The sequence below is a fragment of the Petromyzon marinus genome, chromosome 1 (assembly GCF_048934315.1).
Source record: "Petromyzon marinus isolate PM22_M1 ecotype Great Lakes invasive population chromosome 1, UKy_Petmar_22M1.pri1.0, whole genome shotgun sequence".
In the NCBI taxonomy this organism is placed as follows: domain Eukaryota; kingdom Metazoa; phylum Chordata; class Hyperoartia; order Petromyzontiformes; family Petromyzontidae; genus Petromyzon; species Petromyzon marinus.
In genome coordinates this window covers 8,052,508-8,059,943 of record NC_133667.1, presented here as the reverse complement: position 1 = coordinate 8,059,943, position 7,436 = coordinate 8,052,508, and positions in this window count along the sequence as shown.

The following is a 7,436-nucleotide window of genomic DNA, read 5'->3' as shown; positions in this document are numbered from 1 at the left end:
GGCACAAAAAAACTGACACCTTTATTCAAGGCATCATGTTTGCAATAACCACAACACAAGCAGTCAAAATGCAAACAAAAAAGACAACTCTGATAATAATATGCACTGTCCTTGAATTTGATTGGTCCACACCCGAGACGGCTTTCTTTAGAGCCTAGTCTCCACTGGTGTTGGACCAGAAGACGCTTGTCGGTGCAGGTTGGTGCAGACGGAGGTGATAGACGTGGCAGCATAGAAGCACACACTACAACTGGTTTTGCCGCACTGCCCTCTGTCGCCCTCAATGTAGCCCCGCCGCAACCTATTCCACCAGCCGTGCATTATGGTCACCCATACAAGCATTGTCCAGAATTGGCAGACACTGCAGCTGAAAGCAATGCGAAACCAACATCAACACAGACCCTCCTACGTCAGTGGAAATTCAGCGCACCACCATGATGCTTACAAACGGTAAAGCAGCTGGGCTGGATGGTATTTCTCAAGAACTGTTGAAAGGTGCTCTGCATCCTATCACAGAGGGTTACATCAGTTTTTCAGCAAGGTCTGGATGACCGGCAAGGTACCTGCTGATTGGTAGAGACAGTATAATCCTTTCTATGTACAAGAGAAAGGATCCCGTACAGCATGCAGCAATTATAGACCTACTATATATCTCTACGTTCGGCATCAGGAAAGGGTTTTGCGCGTGTGCGTCTGGGCATGCCGCAACCACTCCTGACCAAACACCGTCGACCACAGCCTCAGGAGTTGCAGCTGGTCGATCTGCGATGGATGCTACCTACTTGTGGAACTGCACTGTGAGTTCGGCCGCCCATTGCGTGTCGCTTAGATTAATTTGAAGGGGGGTTTTGACTCTGTGGTTCGATCAACTTTCTGATCTGTCTTGAGAGGGATATGGGTTCCTTACCTCCTGTGGAACCTTGTGAACGATCTTGTATGCAAGCACAAGCGCAAAGGTAGGGTTCGGACTTTCGCCACAATTCGAGACCACGTCTGCCGTGCGTCAGGAATGTGTCCTCGCACCGGTGATTTTATGTCGGCCAATTGAATGGATCTTTGAAAACATGACCCACGACCTTGGAGTCAGAATTGGCTGGCACCGCTTCACTCACCTCGACTATGCCGATGATGCAGCTTTGTTTGTTGAGAAGCCTGAAACATTCACATCAGCCCGCCAACATTTCGGCAACGATGCGAGATTAAATGTTTCATGGTATAAAAAATATATATATCTAGAACTCGGGCTCCAGACCTCCAGAAGCACCCTGCACAATCAACGACAACACTGTCGAAACAGCGGAGTAATTTGCCTTCCTGGAATCTGCACAGACCAATGATGGACGATGTAGACTTCATGTCATGCACTGGATCGGCTTGGCCTCAGGAATAATGAACGCTTTGAACCGGGTTTTGTCCCAGAAATTCTAAAGTGTGGGCACTAAATTGAGAGTCTACCAGTGCTGTGTTTTGTCAGTTTTGTTGTTTGGTGCAGAGGCCTGAACATTGCTTCAAGCTGATTTAGAATAGCCGCAGTCCTTCCACATGCAATGCCAAAGACGCCTTCTTGGCATCGGATGGTTCGACTTCATCGGGAATGTCACCATCGCATCTGCAACCGGTCTCCTAGCGATTGAGAGCTTAGTTCGAGGGAGACGGATGTCACTTTTTTGGACAAGTGGCCCGTCTCGATGCGCAAACTCAAGCAAATTGCGCACTTCAGTTGGCGGCTGACATTTGAGGTGGACTGCGACCCTCAAAGGAACAGCTCAACAGACAAATTACGAGTTGAGCACCAGGACAAAAAGGGCCTTTTACACCCCACATAGGTCTCTTACCTGACCCTAGCAAGATGTGTGACTAACTATTTGGCATGTGAAGTGGATAGGGATGTTATTGTGACATTAATTGTATTGCACAATATTACAAATTATTGGTGAGATGAATATAACGATAGTTACGTATGTAAGTTGAACTTTTTTTGCACCGTACATAGCCATCCGGATGTGCAATGTCCTTAACCGAATTTCATTCTTATCTATGTGAAGTGGGCGACATTAACGATAGCATTACCGTGCAGTTTCAAAGCTTTAAATCCTCCGCAACCAGCCTGAGTGTATGTTCACATAAGGATCCATAGACTGACAGAGCGACTTACATAGATATACGTAAACTCACATATAGACCCAGATTATCCGGATTTGTACAGTTTTACATTTGTATTTTTTTAATTAGTATTTATATATGTTCCTGACCCTAACATTAAAAAACGTGGAAAAAATGGAAGAGAAGTTAACTAATAATAGGGTTTTTCCCCTTTTTTTCTTGGAACAAAACTGAAACCTTTTTACAAGGATTCATGTCTGCATTAACCACAATACCTGCAGTCAAAATGCAAACAAAAAACATACTATGATATATTATGCATTGTCCTTGAAACTGATTGGTCCACACCAAGGGACGGCTTTCTTTTGAGCCTCGACCCAATTGGTGCTCGACCAGATGACGCCAAAAGGCGTACCTGCGACTGCAAGTATTGTGGTTAATGCAGACATGAATCCTTGTAAAAAGGTTTCAGTTTTGTTGCCAGAAAAAAAGGGGAAAAACCCTATTATGATATTTTGGTACTGGCAAAGGAGGTCTAATGAAGAATTTTACTACTTCTAAACCACCATGAGATTAGTGTGGTGGAAATGTTAGTCCATGGTTTCTCATGGCCTCGGTCACACATGCCATAGCTCATAGAGTACTTAACTAATTTTCATAAACAGCTCATGGTTCCTTGATATCTGTCAGCCAGATATGAGCCCTAACTGGAACGAGAAAAAATTGCTCAAGTTAAGAGTTGTGACTGACAGACCCCCACAGACGGATACACGAGGGTTCTTATATTGCAGGTTATTTTTCGCCGAATCAACATCATGGTGACAGCAACTTGGGATTGCCCATTGAGCTGTACGTTCACATAAAATCAACGAATTCAATTGCTCATAAGGGCGCCTCATAAGGGCGCTTCATGTGCAAGTGTTTTTCACCATTTTTTCTGTAGCCACAAGGTATTGCACCAACACTCTTCAATATGTCATCCTCACCCAATGGCTACGTAGGCAGTTGCCCGCGTAAATACTTTATTCATCAAACCGGGGGATTCATCAGCTCCAAGTCCTTGTGACCCACCACTGCCTTGCCTTTGCACGTTTGTACCAATTATTTGCACTGTGCACTTTGTTGTTGTTTGTTATGCACGCCGCACGTGTCCCGGTTGCGTGCAGCCGACACGGTATCGGAACGAGCCCGACCACCCTCATCGGTGCGTGTGCGCCATGCCAGCCGGTATAAGAGGAGCATGCCAACCAGCACACCGTTAGCAAACTCGCGTGCGCGCGACGTCGTTTTAGAAATGTATTTAACAGCACAGAACAATGTCGTCATCGTGAAGTCAACGGGGTTCTTGGACGGGTTTGCGAAATCAGGCAGCGGTGACACTTTATTGCGAGATTCAATTATCAGTTTTGCAGTACATGTACTATACATACGCACCAAAGAATCCCATTTTAAGCGGCTGCCAGACTTCTCACCCGTACTCGTAAACAAGGCCACATCACCCCAATAATGCTCTAATCGCTCCACCGTGCTCCCAATCCCCCCGGATCGGTTGCAAGATCGCGCTCGCGGTCTGCTTCAGGATCCTCCATGGACACCCACCCCTTGCCTCCCCTATCATCTCTCTCTCTTCTCTACTCCTCCTCCACTAGCTCTGCTCTACCTCTCTTGCCTCTCCCCCCTTTCGTTATGTAGATATTTGGAGGTCACGTGTCCACTGTGCAGCAGAATCTGCGGGATCTGGCAGGGGTAGAATTTGTTGCCGAGATGTGGTGACATGAATGGCTTTGTCCATGATGATATCTACGTTCTGAGCCTGAAAAAAGAGTCTGGAGACTCAATGAGGATTTTCTAGACAAACAAAATCTTATTCTTAGTTTTTTCGGTAAAGTCACGTTGAAGAGAAACAACAAAATAACAAAATATATATAAAACAATAAAAAATTCTCACGACGTTTCGAAACGACTTTACCGAAAAAACTAAGAATATGAATTACTGCAGTCACGAAAGCTTTAAATCAAAACAAAATCTTATTATTGTGAAGACAATGCGGCAGGGTACATCAGTTCCCTATCACTTGCCTGTTGAGGTGCATTGGACATCGTTTCCTCGCGACTCTTGTGTATAGATTGGGTGAACATAATATCCTGGAATAAAATATGATTTATACAATCAAATGTTTTTTATAGCGTATACATGCGATCACATCTCAACACGCTGTATGGAAACAATGGCCTCCATATTATATACTTTTTAATTGGGAGAGGCAGTCATAGGCAGATTAAAATTTAAGATCTTGAGCCCCGACTTCAGAATGATAATATTTATTTAATCTGGAGGAATCCGAAGAGCTATAAAGCTATTATTCACAGGGCAGGGAGTCCACCACACAGACGGGTAGGGGAAGGGAATTCCATATCGTGAGGTTAGCAGAGGAGAATTAGAGAAGCCTTCACATAGCAAAAGTTGAGTGGGGGCTTCGATAGAAGGCCTTGGTTGCTGAAGCAGAGAGTGCGTGGATAGGAGAGTTGTGAAATGAGAGGGGATAGGTAGGAAAGTGTGTGTGTGGGGGGGGGGGGGGGGGTAGAATGAGGTGACAGGGAAGAGCTAGGGGAGGACTAGGAAGGGAATCGAGTGAGTTGAGAGAGCGGCAATAGGTAGGGGAGTTCATGGAGGACTTCCCCCCGTGGTCGCTGGACTTGCCAGGATCGTTTGAATGTCTCAGTAACCGGCCCTTCCCCATCTTACAGACACAGCTGTTTCAATGCTAAATTCTCCTGTTTGATTTGTACTAGGTGCCTCTGTGGATGTGTAGGCTTTGACTTTAACATAGCCATTTCTGTGACCAGTCACAAGCTAATCGCTCAGCTATTTCAATGCTAAATGATCCTGTTTGATTTGTACTAGGTGCCTCTGTGGATGCGTAAGCTTTGACTTTAACATAGCTATTTCTATGACCAGTCACAAGCTAATCACTCAGCTATTTCAATGTTAAATTATCCTGTTTAATATGTAAACCCCTTTGTCAAGGTGCCTCACCTCTCTTAACCAGCTTAAAAGACGCTACGAATCTTAAATACGTTAATTGAAGCTCTGTCGTCCCGACAGGTCTGTTCCTTTCACCTGAAGAAGGCCACTTGTGTTGTGGCCGAAACGTCGTGAGAATTGTATTATTATTTTATTTTATTAATTTATTATTTTATTCTCATTCTACGTGACTTTACCGAAAGAACCAAAGAAGAAGAAGAAGACACAGTCCTATCAAGCAGAAACGTGTTTTGCCTCCTTTTCAGTCGAATATTTCATCGGTATATTTGAAAAATTTCATAAAATAATACCGCGCGAAATTTAAAACAGACAAAAGTCCGTGCCTCTTCATAAAAAAATCTAGCCCGACAAGGCTGTGGACGTTATGAAATACGGTTTCGTAAAACATATGTGTAAGCAAACGAACCCTGAGTTTCATCAGCATATTGGTCATTAATCACCGAGTTCATGCGTTGAGAAATCGTGATACCCGTTCCACGTCACTATGAATGTTTTTAATTGAGAGGAGCAGTCGATTGACAAAGGGCTGTGAATTATAATAAGACGTATTATTTAAATAGTATTACGTTTTATTTGGTAACCATTTTGAGCTACGTGTGTGCATGTTTTGTGTGCAATGGAGCTCTTACGTTGGATGTCAAGTTAAACGCCACTTATTTGCCCATATGGGTGATTCACAAAACAGTAATTCAAAAACACCCACCACGTGTTTTGTTTTGATCAGGCACGTGTTTGCGTGGGGACCTTGCACGTGCGCGGATTGACGCGCACCCCGTCAAGCGCACAAAGGCATTTTCTTGAGACCACATAATCATAGCGCATATGAAGAAGGCTCTTTGCCCGGAACGTCACATTTTTATGTTTCCATTTTAAAGCAGTGTTATTGTATGCATGTTCACCTCGGTTTGCAACCTACGTAGACAACCGCGCTAATCGGAGGTGCGGGGTAAAGACAACAAACTAATAAACACCAGATAACGACGTGCTGGGTGTTCGCGCGCCTTGTGCGTGTTGTTGTGTTTACATTGGGTTATGGGGAGCGGTCGTGTAGCGGTTAGCGCGCTGCGCTACGGACCCGGCGACCCGAGTTCCTTTTCCGCTCACGGCGAACACCCAGTGGCGATTATTTGAACCGGTCCTGGGCCTCTCCTAGGTCGACATAGCCTCAAATAGTTACCTGGTGCGGTATGTAAAAACATCGCTACTTGGGAGACAACAGCGGTCGGGCGTGGTAATGGCCACCCACCCCACCTCGTGTACCGTGCCGGTCTTCATAGGTGCTCGCTAATAGGACTTGCCCCCAACAGTCTGTTAAGGCTACACGGGGGTTCTTTGTCGCGATAAAAAACCAAATATCGCACGATACAATTGCTGTCCACGGGGATGCGACCATGGTGTAACACGGTTATCACACTCGATTGCAACCCAGAGGTTGTCGGTTCGATATCCTTGCGCAGCCTTTCAAATAATGATAAAGCTTCCACGACCAATATATATTCATAATTACTGTTTTGTTAGATCGTGTTGTTGTGGTAATGGTTAAAAACGCAATAGGGGAATACTTTATTTGCCCACGTGACAACTTGATTTGATTGATTCTCTCGGGGTAGTGGAGGGGGTTATAGTTAAACGTTGCCATTATTCCCGTGCACATTGTAACCCCAGAGAAACTAAATAAGAATCAGTTGAAAAAATAGTGTCGAAGCTCAATGGGCCTTACTCGAAATAAACCGAAATGGGTACAGCCTTAATGAATCGATAGACAGAGTTCGCGTGTGATGGGTTTACAATCAAATGTCGCCATTCTCACCTCTTCTAAGGCGTCTAGCCAGCGTGGAAGAGTAGGCAAAATACCCTTGCAGATGAGAGTGGCTGCCTGCCCTGCCGCGAGCAGTGGGTGGTGAAAGTAACATCGCGTGGCTGGGCCTTTGCCTTACATTATCACAAAATAAACACGGTAGCCACATTGTCGTCCGTTTCGCACAAATATCAGGTTTTTTTTTTACGCTGATTATCGTTGCCCATGATTGTTTGATATATATAAAAAATTAATGACTAAAGATTGATGAAATTACGAACTCGAAGAATGTAAGTGGTAAATGGCTGGCTGCGTTCGCCATTATAATTCTTGCTTTGCAAAAAATAAATTTTCGTAACGATTGACCGCTCGGTAGTTATATAAGGCCATCATTTTCGTAGTTGACACACCAATATTTGTTTATGTTGTAATTGACAGCACACGTGTGTTATAAGCGTTACAGATTGTGTAAAGTCGTCATGATTAGAA